Here is a 24764-nt window from a genome sequence, read left to right on the forward strand (position 1 = left end):
CAATTTCGTAACGAATTCTATAAAAAATTAAACACTTGTTGCTTACAACATTAATCAAACACGTGCCTCCAAGAGAATCCCCTCACAAGCCTCACAAAAACTTGATATTTTACATATTTTATAATAACGAACGGACCGACGATAATCACGAGAGAAATAATGCAGTAATAATTCTATTGGAACGAAATTACTTCGACGTTGATCAAGCGGTTTTGAAACGAGATATTCCATTTATTCGCATCATTGTTAATAACGCCACACTCTCGTCATTGTTTCGTCTTCTTTACATCCCCAAATTTCGTCAAATCTAATTCCGCGGATCAAGCGATTTCATTTCGAATCGAAATCCCGGCGGGATCATTTCCCTCCCTCCATCCCTTCGCGACTACAATATTCATGAATTTCATTCTCTCTCAAATTTCTTCCCCATCCCGGCCAAAAGCGGATATGGCGCCAAATCCTAGCCACATAAACGCTCCTTTCGCTCTGGCCCTATTCGCGCGGATAATGGCCCAGTTGTGTAAAAATGCAAAAAGTCGTCCAACGTGTACCCTCCTGCTGCTAAGATTTTCCCGCGTGCCGCACTGCGTCACGGTAATGCGGACAATTAAAAGATGAAGTTCAGGTCGATTCATTTTTCAGAATTTTCAGAGGTCTCGTTCGAAGCGAATCGATTCGATTGGAATTTAAGTAGAAATAAATCTATATAATAAAACAGTTGTTTGAGTCTTGATTATTCGAATTAGTGTTACTTTGTTGATAGCAATAACTTAAATTACACATATTTTATGTGATATATTCAGTTCAAGTTACAGAAGTGAAAGGATAAATAATTTTAGATAAATGCTTAGCTTCGATATCATATAAATATAAAAAATTATGTTATCTTCAGTCACGTCAAAATTTTAAAATATTTTACATAACGATAGTTTATATATATTTTAAAAACAGGATTAATATTCACGTGGTGAAGAGCGATTGAATATAGAAATATGTTACATCCAATTGTTACAAATATTATATTTATAATTTCTATGAATAATATTAATTCGAAAATCTGGATCAATTAAGGTGAATCGAGCTTACATTATGTTAATGCGTCGAATGTGATTATGGGAACGCAGCTAAATGAACGTATCGTCTTTGTTTCAACCCCATTTCGACGGAGCTGCGTTATTGATGGATATGCACAATCGGATGTTACAGCCGTCTCTCCTTATCTGATGCCCTTTGCTGGCAACGACGTATGCGACTGTCCGATAAAGTTGTTTATTACAGATTTAGATAGGATTCAGAGACGCCTGCAGTAATCTCAAACTTGTCGGATATATGACTTGTCGTTCAGATTAACGCGTTGCAGAAATTAATCTTTCTGGCAAACACCTACACCTCTGCCAACAAATGCTCTTTCGCTGTTATTTGGGAAAATAAAGTTATACGATAAATATTTTTCAAATTAACATTAATATATCCTTAATATCGAACAATGGGCTTCATCTAACTTTTCCCCCAATTTTACATTGTTTTCATAAATTTACATTTTAATCGACGCGTTTGAAAAACACAATTCGATCGATCAATATATTTAAGCTCGTCCTCCAATATTAGAATTAATCCATGTATCAACGACTTTACATCAATTACCTTAAACAACTTTACCTTAAAACGCAACGTTAATCACACGAACGTTGGGGCAAATGTTTGCAATACAAATAATAAAAGGAGAAAATTAAATACTCTCTCTCTCTCTCTCTCTCTCTCTTCCTCTCTCATTAAAACCCATATCTTCTCCACTTTACGGAATAAACCGTGAATCACGCGTTGGAGGACGAAGAAACCGCGCTCTATGCAAAATATCCAACAGAATTACCATACGTTCGTTGGTACACAATCGGGAAAAGTTACGAATTCAGGCCGCGTATCGCTCGGCACGAATTCAATAATCTTGAGCATAATCTGACTGTTGTAACGCGGATATATTAATACAAGAGGCAGTGACGTGCGCCGCTGCTCGAGCGGAGAAACAACTCTAATATCACGAAACCACGTTGCAACGTGGTGTTCCTGGGCGCCTAGAAAATTTACTAATCCATAAATCCTGTTCTAGCTCGTATCCATCGTATTTAGACTTCAAGATTTGACTATAAGACGGTCGTAAAAAATTCTGAGTGACCCAGTGAAGATCGTTCGAGTGATTTTGAAAAGAAGAATCTCGAAAGATGTCTCGATTGTTTGGAAACGATTATGCGGTAGAGGAGAGAGAAAATTAATCTCTTCAAGTTGATCATAATTACAGTTTCGTCGAGAGAAATAAACAATAATTCTCTCACAATTCGAAAATTTTTTTTAAAAAGACATCGAACCACGTTGTCCAGTTTGCTTTTCTTCTCAATTAAAACTCCATGTCTCTTGGTTAATTGCTCGACTCGTGCCATTTTCGTGATCGATCGAGAACGAGCAGCCACGTTAACGAAGCAACTTGGAAATCGTATTTTTCTAACAATCCAATCGAGGAAAAGAACATTCCACGTTAAACATCCTTCGAAGATGATGCTAATAATTTTTCAAAAATCAAATTTCGAGAGAAAATTTCTTGAACAGAATGTAATATCCATTTTGAGATCGAAATTGTAATTGCTATCTTACTCTATCTAATTATTAAAATAATTCATGGTTAATTAAATCTTAACGAATATACGTACTTTTATTGTTATTAATATCTAGAATTCCAATGATATCATACGCTTAAAGCAAAGTCTGTTCAAAAATTACTTTGATATTACAGTCTGCCTTTGACGAAACGTGAATTAATTCAAATTTACAATTTGAAAATTCGTATAATACATGTTTAACCATGATCCTATTTACATAGGATCCTATTTACATTGATGAATAATGAGAAAAGCGTGGTTCGAAGCATTAGCTCTTAAATCGATGGTTCACGTTTCATAAAATTTTTAAAATTACCATGAACCATCTATGCAAACGATATCAAATGGTCGACTTGCGCGTGTAAACGGGGCGAAGTCGATTATTTACGATCGATTCGCTTTTACGCAACGCACTCGTAAAAGGAAACGTTTTTTCGAGAGCGGTGTGAAAATGGCCACGGTTTATTTCATCACAGTCGACGGGCTTAAAAGGCACACCTGCGACGTTCCAACAATAAATATCAATTATTGGAACACTTGGTGTTGTTCGAAATCAATTGTTCGCAAATTTAAATACACGAGTGAGCATGATAAATGTGTAAAATTTGAAAGATAAAGATTACACAAGAACAATCGTGTTAAAAAAATACAGTAATAAAAATAATAAAGTGTTCCCCTCCATTTTAACAACAACGCTACGCAACCAACCAACACTACAACTTAACACTCTCGATCACAATATATACAGCTGATGAGGGGATCAATTGTTCGGAAACATTGGTCCAAAGCTATTTGTCACCATTACCGTCCCAAAATTTCCCTATGCTTTCATCGATCACCCGAACAGGAGAGTCAAGTCCTATTCCTCCTCACGGTTTAACAAGCGTTTCACGAATCATTCACGAGAGATGAAAGGAATAAAAAAATAGAAGAAAAATAAACGAGTGATGGGACAAAAGACATAGGCACGAGCGGATCGTGTGGAACGTTTAATTTACTAAATGCAGCCGCGTGACATTGGACGGATTCAATTAAACGAAATGGGATTAGAGGCGGTCTCAACGGCGATTATGCTCGTCCCTTTTCGTCCTTTGGCGCACGATCCATCCCCCTTTCATCCAGGATAGCCGGTAGTATATACCCTAAAGTTTTAATGCCCGAATCAGTGAGTGCAAGTTTAATAGACGGGTGAGCTACTCAGCCGGCCGTTGCGCTTTATACCGTAACCAAGGGTCTTTGAGAACATTGCACGTGTTTATACACGTTCATCGCCCCTCCCCCATAAATGATTTATCGACTAGAAACAAAGGGCATTGACGATGCTCGACTCGCGGTTTTTCTTATCAAATTCGAGCTAAATTTACCCTTCTTCCTCCTTCTTCTGAGATTATATTTTGGGTCGGTGATTTCTTTTTTTTCATTCGAAAGTAAGAGATGAAGAGAGAAAGAAAACTTTTTCTTATCTTATTTATACTCGAATGTAATAAGAGGTGAAAATCTATTCTTTCAAATTACTTTTTCTCAATTATATTTTCAAAGGTTGTAAAAATGAATACGCATTCGGGGAATAGTTGAAGAACATTTTTTAAAGAATATTCCCGAGCGGCGCATAACGCGTGAAATATTAGAGAAATATCGAAGAATTAATGGGTTATTAGTCCTATTACATATAGTAGTAAACGAAAGGAGATAAATGACACGAAAAATATTTTCTAATTTTCACGCGCTACCACGTTTATTACGAACCGTTTGGGAATACCGTTCCTTTTAAGCTTCTTTATATGTTGTTTGATAATCAATTTTTATAAAGGGGTGTTATTAATGGGAGAACACGAAATTAAGAAACAGATTCTATTCAATCTCGCCTCATCGTTTTAATAAACAAATTTCAAACGAAATTTTTGCGTAACAATCTCTTCTGTTTGTTTTAAACCCCTCCTAAAATCGATTCTGCTTAATTATTCCACACAAATCAATACTCTATATTACGATACATAATTTTCAATTAAAAAATAAAGAAATTTGATTAACATATAAGAACGGGAATTAATTATGACAGAAATAAAATTTTTTTTCCTATACAATTTCTAATTTCCAATTCTACTGCTAGAATTTCCTTTTTCTTTTTTCTTTCCAAGCGATGCCTCCTAGATTTTCTCTGTATTTCATCCAATTATTTTAAAGATGTTTCAAACAAATGTTACCAAGAAGATTATCGGGCAATCAAAACATTGGTATCCTGTTTCATTTCGAAAAGTGAACGAGAGACCATACGTTTCCACCCCCGAAGAGGGGTTGCCGCGTCATTTGTTTCAAAAGGGATCCCTAAAATACCAGATGCTATGGGCAACACGGATTGCGAAAGTTTTAGGGGTACAATTGGGGTTGAAGGATTAGAATTCTTCAAATGTTTTCACGGCAATTTCCACCATGCTGTGCTCTGTGCTTTATGGAGAATAATTGAGCGGAATAAAGTGATATCCATATATAATGTTACATTGATAGTTAAAATGATAAATAAAAACTTGAGCAAAAATAACTACTATTTCGGGTATTGTAAAAAATGACTATTAAAACTAAAAAAGTATACAAAAGTTTATCATATTTTTCACTGCTTTCGAAATGTGCACTTTCTAACATATTGTGAAATACACGTGCTATTTCAATTTATTTGTTCTACAGTTTTGTCTTTCATATAAATACACATACATTTCAAGAATATAATGAATAACTATATTAAATAGGTATTATCCATCTGAAAATCAATGTCACGATAAAAAATGCTTGCTCACCGCCGCCCCTAAACACGACCCAACACCCAAGGAAAAGAGAGGCGAAAACGCCGTTTTAAAATAACCAAGCTGAGGCAAGATGGCTCTCGACCGCGTTTCAAGGCTAACGATCAAAGGAAAAAACGCCAAGATAATTTCAACGAGGTTGCAACGCGTCTTATCGTTTCAGAATTATCCGGTTGATAATCAGCCTGAATCATATAATATCTGACGAAATCCCTGTTGCCAGGATTCGCAAAATGATCTCTGCCACATCGAGTCCTAATTTAATTGCAAAGCGCAAATTGGAGATACAAAAAAAAAAAATTGGTATTCGATCGATACTTATGTATCTATCATTCTATTTCTATTCTATATTATTTACAAAATTTATCTTAATTATCTTATTCATGTTTCATCGATCCCTCGTTTCCTACGTTTAACGAAATACATTTGGAGCTCTAGTCGAACGATATCGAGATTAAATTTCCCTTTACGTACGGAATTGAAGCTAGAAAAATCATTGTAGCCACACTGTGTTATGCATCCAATGTATTACGCATCCATAGCGATTAGCTCGTTCAATTTCTGAGACGGTAATACGCGTCAACCGACTCATCCCTTTGGCGACGTAATAATCCCAGAGCCGTGCGCGTTTACCAAGGGGTGCCGTTAATTGCGACTACAGGTATTAGTTGTTACCCGAGGACACGGGTGTGTAATGGATCGATCAAGCTGTTGGATCAATTTTTCTTCGATTCTTATATCGTATTTATAGCTTCTTTCAATTTTACATCATATTATCTATCCTTTTGTAATTGCAGAAAAAAAGATGGATGAAGTAAGATTTAAGGAACGATATTAAAGAAAACAGAAGTTGTTCCATGCAAAAAGTTTCAAGTTTGTTTTTCAACTTGTAATTTAATTTTGCGCTAAGTGAAAGATAAAACATTTTATTCCACCCGTCTCGTCCCTTCATCTAGTGCAAAATTAAATTGTATTTCGTGAAATTTCAGAGGGGATAATTAATAACAACTTTTCAATGATTCGTTTTAAACGCAATTTTCTTCTATATCGATAAAATATCCAATAATAAAATTGACATTAAAACGATAATATAATTGGAAGAAAATCTTCTATTATTAATATATCAACATTGAACTTTATGATATAGAAAGTTATTGCTCTTCTATTGGTTGACGTTCGAAATTACCCGATCTTGGCTTTGCAACGCTAATTAGAAATGGTGTATCCAAGCGACATAACGCTTTAACAGAGATCGCTAATAATCATCGTTGCATTATTGATACAGTAAACCACGATTCTAATAAGCTGACGCGTGCAAAATCGATAACTTAATAACTCGATACGATCCTTCCACGCTATCTTACGCTATCAAGAGTATCGCGTCAGCTTCGATCAAATATCTCCAACATCGCTGTTCCTCCTCGTCGTTTCACACGCTTGCTCCATAATTGCTCGGTTAAACGCGATATTAAAATCCATATACGATATACATAAGTATTTATGTACAAAAACATGGTCGAATTATTTCTTTAGATTAAGTATCTGCGTACTTTTAATTGATCGAATTTAATTTCAAGAAAGACTCCTAATATCCTCATGAAAATAATTCACAAATTCCCGTGTTCAAGAAGGAATATCAAGATACAACAACTTCAAGGAATGGCAGAGCCTCTACAATTTTCTCATTTCGAGATTCACGCGTATATCGAAATGAGCAGCGTCACTCGAAGGAAGTCGGTGTCAGATTTTCCTGGCTGGCAGATTGTCTGCCACGTTTGCGGCGTATCGGCAACAAACAATTTTCAATAACATTACGACACGTGCATGTATAGGCGCGTTATGAAATGCACCTACATCGTTATATTATGCATTCACGATATAGCGCTGTATACACCCGCTGTTCTATTGCGTTGTATTGCGCAAGTAGTTGTGCAAGGCATACACCGATATACCTGGTCGCACGCGATACGTGTAATGGAATATGACATGTACGGAACGAGCGTTTATGCGTACTTCTACCACGTTGTGAACACAACGACGACAAAATGATTCTTTCCGATTTTCTTTGTTGCTGGATCGCGAATGTAATTTATCGAACCGTCTAAAAAATATATTGCTACGAAATATCGATTGCTTCGTCCGTTTTCGTTTCTTATAATTTGAACAGAACCGTAGCTTGATCTATATTGTTGCTGTGGCAAAATAAAATAGGTGAAGATACGCGAAGAATAGGTAAGCTGTTATATATGTAAATTACGATATAAAATGTGAAATAGTGAAACGATTCTTTCCACGTTTGTCAAGATAGTTCATTAGCATTCATATTAAAATAATTAAATAACCCTCTTTTTTAATAATAAACATCTGTTTCAATACAATGAAATATGTATAAATATATTAAAAATAATTTATCGAATTGTCTATCGAAAAAATATATTGACACGAAATATCGATTACTTTGTCAGTTTCTTATAATTTGAACAGAATCGTAGCTTGATGTATATTGTTGCTGTGGCAAAATAAAATAGGTGAAGATACGCGAAGAATAGGTAAATTACAATATAAAATATTGAAACGATTCTTTCCACGTTTAGCAATATTAAAATAATTAAATAACCCTATTTTCTAATAATAATATCGTCTATTTCAATATATATTATAATACACGAGAGATATTATACGAAATATAATAATTGAGATTAGAATTATGTTAATAACTCTATACATCGTAACGATTCTGAAAGTTCTACGACGGGTTCGTTCAATTCCTTCAACGAACGTACACTCTTTCACCCGATAAATATTTCTCGGGGGCCACGTTAACCCGCGAATGAAGCGGGCGATGATTGATGAGAATTGCAACGTTCATCGAGCTAACGTCATTCGAGATCCCTATCTCCTAGGCACGAAACTGTACACACACGTGAAAGTTGTTTCCCGAAAACTGAGAGCGTTAACTTGCAACAAAGTTAGAAGAGCTCTGATATTTTACTTTCTTTTCGAGATTTTTTTTTTATTTTCTTCTTGTTTGTTGCACACTTGTTTGCGTGCAACTTTGCATCGAGATCGCGAATGTAACGAATGATGACTGATGGGGGTGTGTAATGAGTTGTGGCGATTTTCTATGTTCTTTTTTTTCTTTCTTTTTTTTCGTACAGTCGCGAGATCCGTGAAAATTCGATAGATATTTGGAAATAAACGAACGAGGAAAAAATTTCTTTTCTATATTCGTGCGATATCTTTGAAAAAATTTATTAAGTAATTTATATTCGCTTTGGATAGATATTTAATCGATGAATGGAAAAAGAAATTACGATTTTGTATTGATATATCTTCGTGAGATATCTTTGCAGGATGTAGATTCCAAAAGTTAAAAATTGCTACACAAAAATGATAGTTATTTATATAAGTTACGAATAGTTTAAGTTTGAAACAGTTCTATATATATATATATCATCGTCTATCTCTGCTTTGCTTCACAAACTTTTTATAACTCAATAGTGAAGTAATGATCGACATTTTCGTATATCAACTATTATTATTCTTTTAGAATCTTCAGAATCAAGCACAAAGAATTTTACTTTATACGAATTGCTTTAAAACTTATACATGCGTATCATGGTTTAATACTTTCTCAATACCTCGATATTTTTCATATCCATTTATTCCTTGCTTCAAATAAAATCTTCTTATCCACGCAACTTTCCACTTCCATCTTCAATCAATTTAAAACCTCCGATAGACCTTAGATTAAATTGAAATTGACAAACGAATATTCAAATATAAAAACTTGGGAATAATTGATCTTCAATTAATCGTACGCCTAAATAAAATTTGAATTCAAAGTGAAGAACGTATAACTCACACGTGGAAAATAAAATAACAGCTTGAAAATGGCAATTGCAGATTGAGAGTAGCGGTGACTCATTCGCAGCAGCTGAGCTCGATTAGCTGTGACGACACTTTAGATTCGTATCTCGGGCGTGGAAGGTCGGAGGATCGGAATCGGTGTGGAGGGGGAAGTAAATTGCAACGAGTTTCGTTCCGCGCTACGAACGTTTCGATCTCGTGGGATCTTGGCCACCCTCGACGAGCTCGTGGAAAAACGATTAGGACCCTTGGCGGCGTGAGCTTTATCGCGGTGTGCCCGATTTACTGCGCCCGACCGTTGTACAGATAGGGGGGATGCCTCCAGCTGCCAGCCATGGGATACAAGCAACAAACCCCCTTCGAGAGGACCGCCCTAAACTGTCGTGATCTCTCTCGTGCTTGGCGATCAGATGTTATCTGATCTGGGGTGGAGAGAGAGAGAAAAGCAGGAGAGATATTTGACGCAGAGAAATATTTGATTCAATCAAGATACCAATGTGTTTAGATGATTAAATGAATGAAATTTAAAATTGACTTCGATCGAGGCAGAGAAATAAATTATAATACCTTGGAGGAATTGAGAATGTCTTGAACGTCTTATAATCGAGGAAATCGGACGAATTTCTCTTTACACGGATACACGGATCGTCCTCGATGTTGGTTAAGCCGAGGATACATTGCATCGCGGGAAGATGGGATCTGTATGGGAGGAGTGGAATTTCAAAATTCCAAAGGATCAATGCGAATAGCATTGAAAACGTTGCGGATGAAACTTTATTTACCTTCGAGAAATCCCTCGCTGCCGTAAAAATGCATCGACTTTATGTCACGAAATGTAAGTATCGTTCTCACGTGATTCATCTGGCTACTCGTTTTTTCCCCAGATATAACGCGAAAATGTAAAAAATACACACGTGGAATATTCAGCTAAAATAAGAGAGAATCTCTCTCTCTTTTTATAAGAACATAATGGAAGTAGAAAATAATGTTTATTTGAGAGAGGGAGAAAAATTTACGGATCCATTTCGATGGAAATGTAAAAAAGCTTGTCATCTGCTAATGTATTATGACGTTTTAATTAAAACGAATTATGACGTAGATCTATTCAAAATGTGTTAATTTTAATCGATGTTAAAAAAAATTTGTTGGCAGATCGAGCTGAATAATAATAGATGATAGGTGAAAAACGCTCCTCTACTGCTCTTTTTAAACACATATCGCCTGTGTTAAAATTACCAGACAGCCGTCGACCGTGAAATTCATAAAACGCAGCGAACAACCCCGCCGTCCGTTTGAAAGTTTAAGGGTGACGATAAAGTCCGCCGCCAGTCTGTATATTCGCTGTACATCCGCGCAACGTGAGGCCAACCAGGCGAGGGATAATGGAGGGTGATGGGAAAATTGAGCCAAGGATTTTACGGCCGCGCTTAACACCGAGTTACACGCGAGATTATAGCGTGTTAATAGTTCGAATAACCGAAGCGCAGAAGGGGTTGCGTAGATGGAATAGAAAAGTTATCCTTTTCTTTCCAATTACACGAACAATCGAGCGAAATATTCCAAAATACAACTAAGTGAATCTTTAGCGAATTTATCCATTTATTCGTGTCAATTTTTATAAATTTTTCTGGATTTACATCAGATCAATATTCACACGTATTCAAGCAAACAGTATAAAAAGAATTGTAGAAATAATATAATTAGATACGCGAAACAAAAATATTCACATTGAAAAAAGCTTAAGTTTATTATAACCAACGAAAGTAGAACAAGATAATCAAGATTATGTTTGCGAGTGTGAAAACGACTGGAATAAATCAAGCATGAATAAAAATATTAAGGAAAAAAAAAAAAACAAACAAGCAAAGATTTAATTTTCAAAAATAGAACTAGAATTATAGAACTACTGAAATAATATAATTAGAATTACACGAAGCAAGATATTGGCGTTCAAAAAAGCTTAAGTTTATTATAACCAAAGAAAGTAGAACATAATCACGATTATGTTTGTGAATAAATAAATCAAGCATGAATAAAGATATTGAAAAAAAAAAAACCTAACAAAGATTTAATTTCATCGCAAAACTTCCCTCCCCTCCCCAATCTCCAGCTAATTTCTCATTTATTCCATATTATTCTTCTTCGTTCCTCCACAAACCTTCAACATCGTAATCCGCTTTTCACAAGTGACATCTCGCGTCACGTAACAACCGTTTTCGAGCGTGGACGTGAAGATTGCCCGCGTGAATCGTCTATCGTCCCTCGCGCACCACGACGATATAACCAAGTACACGCTCTAACGCGTATCAACCACGCGTGTAACTTAGCCAATACGTGCAAGGATCTATCTCGACGATGCCCTCCCTCTCCCCCCCCCCCCTCGTCCAGACGCTCTAGCTAGGGGGCGTTTTCGTCCAGAATCCAATTTTCCAAGATTCTCGTCGCCTTAACAGGAGGGAGAATCCTCCTCTTGCTATTATCTCTTAAGCGTGCTTGTCCCCTAATGGTCTCCCCCTGGGTTAGAGCACGGTCGCTTAGTAAACACGCCCATTTCGTAGTCGTAAATCGTCGAAGCAAACGAAGGAGTCCCATGGAAATCGAGTCGAAATTTAGGGGGGGAGGAGGAGGTCGCGACGTGTGACTGCGCGAAATTTCTTTCCCTCTCATTCTTTTTTATTAATCCTCGAGTTTTCCACGAGAAGGAGAACTCGCGAGTTTCGCATTTCGTAACAACTGGATTTCGATTCGGTTTCAAAGGGCGCGGCGGAAGTTGAAGAACGCTTTGGAACGAAGTTGGGGAACGGCGAGAACAACGATTCTTCGCAAGTTTTCGAGTTCGCCGCGATATTATGCTGCTCCTCGGGAGGAGCTGGTACAGACGACGAGGTATTAATTCGTTTATTACGAAAAATAAGGGAGAAAGTATCGGTAGAAATCGAATGTATTATTATTTTTTCTTACATATATATCATCTTTAATCAAACCTTTGCTATTTATGCTTGAAAATTATTTAAATATTTTCCACGAGTCGTCTCTTTTGCCTCTTCCAATCCTAATTGATACGCCGTATCATGTAATTTTTTTACTTCGGATGTTAAACCATCCATTGACAAGTTTCCTAATTCTTATTAAATAAAAATTATTTATTTTTAACATAATAGAAAATATTCCATGTAATTTTGTTATCAAATATAAACTTACGATGCAACTGATTTATATAATGAATTAAACGGGGAAAAGGAAGAATTTAAGGTGAAAGTGATCCGGATGAAAATGAGAAGAGCTGCCAATATATTTGAGAGATTAATTTTTCGCTTGCAAAGTTTTCACAAAGCGTGCAATGTTATTTATTATTATTTTTCAGTAATATTTGTTTTATATGTAAATTATAGAAGAAGATATAAACTATAGAATGATCCAATGATTGATTGTGTGATAAACATATTAATCACTTTCTAATCTCGATGATTTTAAGGTAAGTAAAGTTTTACTGTTTATCAGAAAGTTTAGGTTTGGTTAAATCCTATTATTTGTTACTTAATCTCAATATAAAAGAAGAAATTAATCCAATAATAAATCCAATTAAAATCATTGCTTCGAGGAAAACATTTTTGTTAATAACTTTTCAACGAACAATGATCTCCAAGTAAAATCTTCACATTTTTTACTTAAGGTGTTAAAAGATTCGATGTACAAACATTTTCCCTCGGCATAAAATCCATATGTTATTTGTATAAAATCAACGAAACGAGGTCAAGCGATCTATCGTTCATTTAATCCTGTCCAACTCCCAAACTTCAACTTTCTCCAGTGCATGCAACAGTAGCAAAAGGAAAACGCAATTTTCCGTCCGGTTGATAGTTCAGATGTCCCGTGGCCACCTTTTCACGACCGAATATCCGATGCACGCGAACTCTCCAGCTCGACAGGAAGTCAAAAGTTAACGAACGTCTCGTTAAAAGATCCATCCGATCCTCTTCCTTTGACTTTCTCTCTCTCTCTCTCTCTCTCTCTTTTCGTTATCTCTCTATTTTCCAACAACCACTATCATCTATTCTCGGCCACGAGTAATTCGAGCTATTCGTGAAATCCGTATGAAAAGTTTTATCCCGAGTCAGCGCGTGTTACGCCATCGTTTAATTTGGGCCAACGATCGATAATTTCGTTTTTCACCCCAGTTTGCGGGCATTAATTCGTTCAATGTTTGTCGATGAGTATTGATTACAAGAGTGGACAGTTGCTCTTTTTTTCTTCTTCTTTTTTTTAATCGACTCTCTTGGGCAAACAGCAACCAGTTCGACGTATTGCAACGAAAAGATACGTAAGAAGAACGGCTCTTGTTATTTTTCTTGTTTTTTGAAAAAAGAGAGAAAAATGTTTGCTTTTAAACTCGCTATGCTCGTTAAAAATATTTCCTGGCACAAAGAAAATAGAGAAAAGAATTATTGAATACTTGATTTCTCGTTTCGATTTTGTGCTAAAGTTTCTCTGCAAATTTTTTCTTGTAATGTCTAATAATAAAATAGTTAGGTAAATGAAGTATTCGATCGCTTATACGAAGTAATTTACTTTTTTTTTTTTTTGAATCAATATCTTGAACTGTTATCGGTAAATCTTTGTTCGTCTGGTATGTGAAAAAGGTAGATCATTCAATTTAAAAAAAGAAAGTTAATCATCAAAAATTATTTATGTCAAATTACAATTCTTGATTCGATCTACAATACAATTTCTCTATTATTTAACAACAATAATCGAGATATTCAAATAATCAGTTTTAAATGCCTGTAATGTAATTCCATTGAAGGGAACAATTACGTTTAATTTATGGATAAAATTTAATCTCCAATATCTTATAATTATCATCGTTTGTTATTAATTAAATTCTAAAAAAGGATCTTAAATTGATAGAAAAAAATGTTGATTTTCAATATCTTCAGTCACAAAAATTAGAAATACAATCTGAATAGATTCATCAAATCGTTCCATTCCAACTCGAAGCTTTGATAATTTTTATTCAACGCGGATATTTATGAATATGTTCGTCGGAAGAAAACAGGTATAAAATGTGTTATTCTCTCGTCAAGCATCCGTGTACGAAACAAGTATAAAGAAATCTTGGAATAATGCTTGAAACGAATAACTTGTCATGAATAATTAATGAATCTCGAGTCTCTGATCATTTAAATTACTAAAAGAATCCTCGTACCTTAACGGAATTCCACTTTCAAAAGCGTTTCACCCTCTTCCCCTCTCTCCAGATTACTTCACTTCCGTTTAACTCCACTTATTACATCAGCCAGAAAAGGGAATGATTCTTTCGTAACGAAATAACGAATATGCTTGGTAAACTAGAATTCTAAGAAAAATTGTATGCGATGTAGCAGCCAATGTGAAATACAATGCTAATGACGAGTAAGAAGATTTTTTGTCTGAAAATCTAGCTTTTCTAATTATTCTCTTATTGTTCAAATTAAAATTTAATTTATTACCTCGTATCAGGCTTGGAAGGCTCGATACGAAGCGTTGACTCGTTTTAAGAAATATTATGAGCGAAACAACGAATTAAAAAGATGGGGTATTTTACAAACGATAGAGCATTTGATTTTTAAAAATCAAACATTTTTATTCCGATAATAAATATATATTATTTGGATAAATTGTTGAATATTATTTTATCATTTATTTGTTAATTCCACGATGAATTAAATTTTAATCGATTCCTTCGATTTTTAAGAGTGGCAAATATTTTCGAATAAATATTATCGGCACAATAAGCACGTATATCATACACGACAATCGAATACATTCATAGCTCTGTTCATTAAATCACTCGTACCGCCATGTTTGCTCGGGATAATCACTTTCTGAAATCGAATTGTTAGCTCAGATATCTTCATTGATTGGAAATTTCGACAGATTGATGATAAACTATTTAGTTTTTTTACATACGATGGATTGTGACTCAAATTGAATTATGATTTATTTCGAAAAATTTTATTTACGCACGACGTGTCTGGGATACAGTGACTTCAAAAAATAATGGTGCATTCTTTAAAATAACGATAACTCTTTTTTTTAAAATTGAATCTAATGCGTTTCGAAGGAATAAAAAGATTTAATTTATTAGATGACGTATTAAAAGAATCTTCAAAAATTAATAATTATTTGTGAAGCAATTTAAAATAAATCAATACTAATAAAGTCTAATTTCAAACTTATCGTGTTTTAAAAGGTGTGTCGATATTTTATACAGCTTTTCATCAAAAATTGTAAGTTATCGCTGATTCAAGTTCCAATTAAAATGGTGTGTTAAAGTATCGAGTACAGGTAACTTCGTTAATTTCGTTTCTTGATGGCATTGCGCAACTAATCGCCACCTTATTTTCTAATTCCGTAATCGATGTGCGATAAAACGTTGCCGTTTGCGCACACACGATTACACATATCGAAACGGTAACACTCACGGCGCATAAAGCTCGTTGGATTATTTCGTTGGATATCTGCAAAAGTTGCATCGATTAAAAGATTAATAGAGGGGGAAGGAGATTAAATCGAACGTATTCGTTCGAAGCTTTGAAAGTCGTGCGGTATTATCCAATCTTTTTCATCCCTTTGTTAAGAAGATGTATTAATTTTCAACTTCATTTCCATCCTCCCTCCCTTCCAAAGAAATATCGAAATTGCTTGATGAAACGGCGGGGATATGATATCGTTGACGCGGAAATGAAAATGTTGAAATGTGTTAACATTCTCAAAAGCAAAAGATTCTCTTTATTCTAGAGAAATTTTCTAAGCAAAAGAAAAATGTCCCTTTTTTTACCGTTCCCCTCCCCCCTTGTTCGCCTTTTATACTTTACACGTTACTTTAAGAAACGACGTAAGATGAAGGAGAGAATGAAATGTTAATCGTGCTCCTCTTTATGCAAGAAAGATTCGAGTATCAAGAGGAAATAATTTATCTTGGATAAAATAGTAAAAAAAGAACCGTTAATTTGCGTCTTTCTAGTTAATTATTTCTCCATCTTAAATCTTTATAGCTGTATTAAACAAATAAAATTAATACCTAAAGCATTCTTTTATTCACATTCTCTGCGTTCCCTATCGCGTAAAAATTAAATTCCTTTCTTTCAAAATGAATAAAATTCAGAACAAAACGAATGTAACAATAATAATAATAATAATAATAATAATATCGAAATTTTTATAAAACGCACACACGTATTCACGTTGTTTAACGAATGAAACAGTTAATTGCAGTTTTAATTTACAATTAAATTACAATTTTCATATGAACCAAAATAAATTAAAATAAATCAATACAAATGCAAATGCAGAATTGAAAGAAAAATATTCTATCGATCCTAATATTTATCGATCTTACGTTTAAACTAAAAAAAGAGAGAGAGAGGAGATGAAATTCAATACAACTCGAAGAGAGGAAGAGTGACAAGAGGAGGAAAAGGTCCCTGGGTGACATTCCTCGATGATTAACACCGTCGAACGAGCAAGATTTCGAGAGCTTTATTAGGGATTAATGGTCTCGAGAGGACGATGTCGTCTCGAGCTCCCCCAGATCGATACTACTTTCAGCTTTCGTCCACCCAATTTGACGATACTATCGCGCATTGTTCTCTCGATACAGTGGAATCGTCGTTAAACCAGCCAGAGGCCTGTTTCCACGGAAGCGTTAACTCGGCGGATTATGGCTTCGGCCGACATTTTCGACATGGTGCGTGCATCAGCGAGCCAAATGGATGGCCGCGTGATTTTTATCGGATCCGTGATCCACGAAATTGCCTCGTCTTTCGCCGAAAATTCAAAGTCTTGCGCCCTTTGAAGATGAATTATTCTGCTCGAATAATTACATTTTCGTGAAGATGTAATTAATTAAAAGTGTCCATCCGTTGCGAGTGACGAATAATTGAAGTTAATTCTATAGGACTGATTTGAGATATAATTGAAATTTGCATTAAACGAAGCAAGGGAAAGAAATGAACACGTCAAATTTTGTTCATTCGATTGTTTACTTGATATTACGAAGTAGACATTTCAATCTACCGCTTTCAATTCAATTCGATTCAATGGAAATGCGATGTATGATGAAAGCTCAGAAATAATTATACATAGAATTAGAACATTTCGAGTCAACAACAAGTCAGCCAACATAATATTATCGATCGATCGATAACTGGCACAACATGATCCCGCTATATATGTCTCTACATTTGAATCAGTCGGCCAAGATTAATTCGACGGGCAACCAGTCACGAAAGAATGGTGCACCAGTTGCTATCTTGAAGATTTACGATCCGAAACAGGAAATAATCCGCGAGATTCGATCGTGATGCGACACCGTACCAATAGAAATCCATCTCTATTAATATCCACGTGATATCCGATCAAATTTCAAGCGTGAACGAATATTAAGGCACGTTTAAATACGTGAAAAGAGTGCGTTTAGAATGAAAAGGCATTTCTAGGCAAAGCCTGTGTGACGATAAGAAATAAGGAAATCGTGTGCTTGCTTTTTAATATTAATCAGCATAAGTCCGTATAAACGAATAAACGCGATTACTTTATATGACTTCTACGAAGTGTTAATAAAATATGGAGCAGTAAAGTAATAAAATTAAAATACTTGTGCAAATCGTTATAGTTTCTACCGTGTATAAAAAGATTAAATAAATTTTCTAATTCGTTTAATATCGGGAGAATAAATCGTTGCAATTTATATATTTCGATCGATTGTCGAGATAACATAGAAATGAATGATATCTATCTGGATAAGGAAAACCAATAATAATCGTCTCTACTAATAAATGTATCGAAGACTCTAAACTAATTTAAATCTCAACTCGAAGTAATTAAGAAATATATTCGTTCGTGAAAGCAAGAAACAGATCAATTTTATTTTTTACTCTTTGTTTCATCCTGCGAATTATCGAAATAATCATTCTCTCTCGAGTTCAAGGAATTTTTCATCGAGCCGCGAAGTAAACGGCCAAAACTTTTGACAAGATTGCAATTTACACGGAACATTCGGTGGAGAAGGTTAACTCGTAACACGGTTTTGCTCTAAAACGAACAACAACAGGGACGGTGATGCGGAACAGTGCGCATGACAATCGGTGCCGTTCTTGCGGTTACGCGTACGTGCGCCTCCCAATTACTTGCACCCATCCCTCCACGAGCGGGATCTTTGGAACAATGAGCTGCGCCCCTAGCCAGAAGTCGCAAAAACACCGTCTAATTTTGCTTCGAGATTCGCGTTTTGCTCGTGGAACACGCTTCCCTGATTCGATAAGTGTTAAGGGGTAGGTGTAGATGTGGTGTAGATCGTGGCTATTTATTATCGACGTAAGAATAAGTACACTGTAACATATAAATATTGTCTACTTTGAATAATTCGTATCGTTGAACAAACATATTTAGAAGCAATTTCTGAACAACTTTTCTCCAATATGAACCATGATTATAGCTCTTCTCGAGATATTTGCAAGATGTGACGCGACAAATCGTTATTATTTCGTAATTTAATATAAACAACTCACGAAAATATTCTTTATTTTTCTCGATTCCCCATTAATGGAATCAATTCTTTCCGGAAATAACGAGCGCATAAATCCAAGTTCGAGAGATAAGCCAGCAAATCCTGCCTCAACTCGTTCAAGTACCATAAACGCGTAAATCGTGGTTTTGTGGCCGAATTCGGTAACAAATCCTCGGACGTTGCAACATTGCGGCGAAGTGGTCGAAAATCAATAGCCTGGACGAAACAGGGAACGACTCTGTAACTGTACGAGTTCGGCTAATTTTTGGGATTGCGGCCAATAATTTTGGCGACTCGTCGCCTGATAATAACCAACTGATTAACGGTGCATATTTCTCAATAAAAACACGACCGTATCGAGGATCGCTTTATCAATTTTCCATTTCGCGGCCCACGATATATTTCACGCGAAAGGGGAAACACAATTATTGCGAATTTATTATTACGGGTGGACAAATATTCTTTGTATCGCGATCCACTACTTTACCACTCTGTTATCCTCGATCGAAAATTGAATTGAACGATAATTGAATCGTATGCAATCTTTAAACGTTGAATTTTTCTCACAAGCGGTGCCATTTTTCGTAGCATATTCGAATATTCACCAATATCGTTTTCGACGATCAGCTTTTATAATTTAAATCTATATAAAAAAGTTTATGAAAACCTGGAACTTTCCATCGAGTACTTTTTTTATTGGAAAATTCTTAAAAACCCATCACTCTGAATCGTTTCTGAATTTCGAGAATGATAAAAGTAATTAATGAAGCGATTATTACGAATTCACGATATCATCTGCACACTTTTGTGTTCATTCAGTTAAATGCAAGAAACCATTTCGCAGGAATACTCGACGACTACAACATGTCTTGTGCAATTTTGAGTTATACCTTTATTTACGTCGGATTCTCAAGCAGGGCGATGATACGCTTTCGTTTATGCTATCACATTCGATTTAAGAATGATTATTTTGTATTCTGTTGTGCACAAAGCGTTGTGAAGCCATTTTCTCTCTTTTAACACTAAATTGACAAGTTGTAAAATATTTAATAAAACGGTACTCGTACGAAACGAAAGAAAGATATTTATGGATTATTTTTAGAAGGAATCATTTTAAGGAAAATCAAGGAAAACAATGATTAGTTGAACTTTAGATAAATTTAAAAATAACATAAGGGAGGAGGTTGAAACAAACAATGAAAAAAGCATGCTCGAAACATCGTCCGACACCGAGGAGCGATAAAAAGAATCAATTTTTAAAACACAATTTTACGGCCATCATTTCCCAGGCCATCAAGCATACCTCCTAATGCCTTCTATTCCTCCTTTCGTACGCGAGGAACAGAGAGGGATATCGTGACACGAGGAGGGTAGAAGAGGAAGAAACGAATCACGCGATGGCATCGGTTAGCCGCGAGCAATGAGCGAACGAACGAAGCCGGGATCCCAGGACGACTAAAAAGAAAAAGGATCTTCGGGCATGCAAATGGCGACGAGGAAGAAAAACGAGCGAGGAAAAGAGAGAGAGGCAGCGAGGATGGAAAGAATAAAGACAGGAACCGAGGTCGAAACGGTTTCGAGCTATTTCGCGACCGATGAATATGCACGAGGAGGCCGATTTAGAAGATTAACCGGCTCGTGGAAAGATAAGTGGAGCAATGACGATCGAATGCAGCGAGAATAGCAGGAAGGAGAAAAGGAAGAATGGAATTTGGCAGGTGAAGCCGGTTTGTACTCGCTTCATTGATGAAAACTGGCCATAGAAAAAAAAACAAGCGAATGAAAGTGGAACGCAGACTCTTCTTTTTCTCGTAGAGTCATCCTGAAAGGCAACTTTAACACCTTTAGTTTTTCAAGGCAGGATCGCTCCCGGCTTCCATTAGCCTTGCCACGTTGCTTGCCAGATTGCGAACACCTTCAATTTCGCGCACCATTTGCATAGCCGCGTTTTGCCTCTTCTTTCACGTCGCTCCTCTGCCTCAACGAGGCCTTAATACTGTTTGTGAATGTACCACGCGCACAGATTGAAAGTGAGATCAACGGTGATCGAAGGTATAGAGATGATCTTCATATCATTTGGCGGCTATTGAATTTTAGTTAAAAAAAATCGGAGATTCGTGCAAGGAATCGAGAAGATTTGGCTCTCAAGGATTTTTTTTTTTTCTGAAATTGTAAGATCTACACTGTGATGTTAAACAATTATTTGGCGTAGAAAAAAAATTTTTAAAATTAGTACCAAAGAATGATTGAATATAACAGATGATGTAATCTTTAAGACTCGTCATTCAATAAATATAAATATTATCTGTTATAGTGGCAAATAGTTAAATAATTTGTTTAAGTAGCTACTAACGAAATCATCAAATGTTTTATTATCATCGTGCAAAAAGTGAGTCATTTCTCATCGTATAAATTTTGTTCTACCTTCGAAACAACGTGAAATATTAGAAACAATACGAATGCTTTCCCCCTTCGTGCTTAATTTAAATATGCTTAATTTAGCTGAAAATTAAAATTTTCATTTTTCTTTTGTGAATGGGAAGCTGCAAAACTGTAAGATTAAATTCTGCGAATGCAAACAATAAAAGGGGAGGGGGAAAAAAAAAGATCTCATAGAAACATTTGCGTTATCTGACCTCGTTTCCTAGTTGCATCCGTTTTTAACGTTTCAATAACTCATGTTTCCCGTACAACTGATTCTAACTAAAAATATTTACGATCACCGGTTATATATACGTGATGCTTTCGATTGCAAACTCGTTCTGTAAATAATTCCAATTTAAAAATGTAGGTCATTTCTAATAAAAACTTTCCAAAAGATAAATGGGAAAAAACAGGGAAACTCGAACGTTTCGAACCTAACATTGAACGAATCGAAATGTTTGTGTCAAGCTCTTTCATCTCCGCGCACGCGAATATTTACGATCCGACGATCTTTATCGTTTCACCTTTTGAGATCGGCTGCATACCCCATCAACCGATTCATAGATTTTTTTCTTTTCTAGAAATTTTATCGTGACACGAAAATGATGATCAAACGATCCCCTTCGATGAATGCACGCTAAATTTCGATGATGTTTTATATGATGAACAAAGACAAATAACATCGAATGATACATGTGTATCGAGGGAGAGGGGATTTGAATATCGAAATCGCAGCATCGGATCAATAATCTGACAGATATTGGTCAATTGAAACAGGAAAATCATCTCGTTATATGATGAAACGCATCACGAGAAATGTATTTTCAAACAATTAGCATATTCGGATTCAGCGATAGCTATTGATCCAGAAAATTGATTGTAATTTTGACACAGCTTACATCTAATTAATCACAATCTAATAGAACGCTTCATTTGATCTAACGTAACGGACGTTTAATAATTACACTCAATGAAATCGATATGCTTCTCTATGTTTGTTTAATTTATTTATATTATTTTGTATATGGAAGTAAATCGAAGTACTGAATTTTAACGAATAAAATATTTATTCTCTCTGTATTTATATTTCTTCCGTATTTATATATTTTTCTTATTTAAGATTTCCATATACAGGATTTAATAGAAAATCATTTAGAAAATCTTTTTTGGATAAAAAGTGTTGTAAAAATATATCACGGAACAAATCAACGTAAGAGTCGAGAAAAATAAGATAATTAAAATTTTTATTAGAAAAAAAAAAAACGTGTTACATGAAAGTAATCATGATATAATCGCTTTTTCATAATTTTAACGATAAACAGATTTATCATTTCCTCCAAAAATTTACCTTATACGGATCAACTTTTTCGAATTCTTCGAATATTTCTCATACACTATATTTCCCTCTTTGTAAAATAAATTTATTTAATAATATAATACTTCAATTACTAAATTCTTAAAACTTATTATACAATTAATAACTCGAATTATTCTACTTGTGATTTACAAACCCGAGTTTCAATCTTTAAAAAAGCTGACAGCAATAGCTTGATTTGGGATTGGAAAAATCGAAAATGTACAAATGTACAAAGAATCCAACATCAAGTCAACCATTCATTCATTCATCTGCTTGATTCCACGTAGTTATACAATGTAAATAGTACTACTGAGGCCGCCTGGTGGTGATGAACGGTACTACAGATCGGCGTGTAAATCGACGCTTTAATCATAATCGTGGCCACCTAGCAGCAGTGACGGGTACTAACAGGCAACTCGTAACCATGATATAATATTACGTTGCATTATATCTAATATTTAACATCATAATACAACATTCTTCGTTTAATGATTTAGAATCAAGAGATACAGAAAGTTTTGACAGTTTTCACAGATCCACGTTTATTCTACGTTTCATTTATCTGAAATTCGTATTATTATTCCTTCTATAATCTAAACACTCCCGTTTCAAAAATACCGCATATAATATTTCCAAGCGTTCATCTCGACGAATCTAATTCAATCTCATTCCCTCCACTATCTCGACACCCACTGGTCACGATGTAATAATGTTTATCCACAGCAAACTGATGAAATTTCCATCGGAAGTTAGCCGAATCGTGGAAGCAACGAGCTTTACTCCTCTCTCTCTCTCTCTCTCTCGTTGAAATTACGTCGCATCGTACGAGGAGAGGAAGGCGAAGCAGATTATTTTGATCGAATAAGTTTAAAGAGCGACAAACGAGCGTCGAGAAGGTTGGAGGGAAATTCTTCCATTGTTCCAAGGGGGTTTTCTGAACCGAATGAATCGATTTTACCCGCTTTTCGCGTGACAAATTGCATGACTCTACTTTAAAGGAGAGCTTGGCTGGCCTGCAGCAAGGATTAAACTTTCGATAGAGCGCATGGAATAGGGTCTGGGATCGCGCGCAACCGAGGAAACACGTGACGATTTCGTTCGCGACACGAGATTTATCGCTTCGTAAGAGTTTATTTATGAAGGGGAAATTTATGGGATGGTGGAGCTCGAAAGCTTGGCGTGTGCAAAAAGAAATAATTCTTGGGTGAAGTAATTTAGAAATAAATTAGAATTCGGAAAGCACGAGTGATCGATGCTTTTCGGAATAGAAGGAGGGGATTTATTAAACGTAAACAATTGAATTTAATATTTACGTTGCCACGGGTACAAACAAGATTCTCGAGAATGGGAACAATCGATCATTGATCGATCTTTGGAAATTATATTGCGTTTATACAAGTTAAGGGGGATCAAATAAATTCTATCGATCGACTTCAAAATCTTACGTCAATATAATTTTTTCTTTTAGATTTTCAAAAATTGATGAAGAATCCTCGTCGATATCTCCATTATTTATCGTTTCGTGAAAAGAATCTTGATTATTCCGTTCGGGTGTATGCACAACGACCGGACTAATTCCTTTTTAACGAGATTTCGAGACAATAAAACGAATTGTGTTTATCTCCTTATCTCTCGTTCATTAAATTTTACAATAGATATCTGTATCATCATCGTCATCAAAAAAGAAACAAAAAGAAAACATACCTCTCTCTTTGGGGGGGGGGGAACTTTTATCTACGCGAATCCATTCAAAAATCTTCACGAGCCATCGATCGAGATAAACCTCGAGAATAAAATCGAGACTCGAATACCTTTCGAATACTTAAACGCCGCCACCTTCGTAATCTTCCACTCCCCCTATATTTCTCTTCCATTCTTCAACCGTCTCTTTTTTCTTTCTTTATACCGTCACACGGTTCATAAAGACGAAGGGAGGATGGAATCCGGAGGGAAGACAAAAGCGAGGAGGCGAACGAACCTTCGACGAACCCTTCACGTTCCCTTCTTTGCTGACAAATCGGGAAGATAGCTGGCTGGGCCACCGTGGGGAATAGAGAGGAGGGAGCGAAGATCTGGAAAGAATTACGGGAACGGAACGGTGTCGTGGACAGAGG

At 35.6% G+C, this 24764-nt stretch overlaps 1 protein-coding gene across 6 annotated transcripts in view; it reads right to left on the minus strand.

Annotated features, from left to right (window-relative positions):
• The window catches only part of LOC100871326 (zwei Ig domain protein zig-8), a 396962-nt gene that overhangs the window by 257023 nt on the left and 115175 nt on the right, over positions 1-24764 (minus strand). The gene's annotated exons all lie outside the window — the stretch shown is intronic.

This window comes from Apis florea, unplaced genomic scaffold (genome assembly GCF_048593485.1).
Source record: "Apis florea isolate Af1SG1 unplaced genomic scaffold, ASM4859348v1 contig_2190_pilon, whole genome shotgun sequence".
Classification (NCBI taxonomy): Eukaryota; Metazoa; Arthropoda; class Insecta; order Hymenoptera; family Apidae; genus Apis; species Apis florea.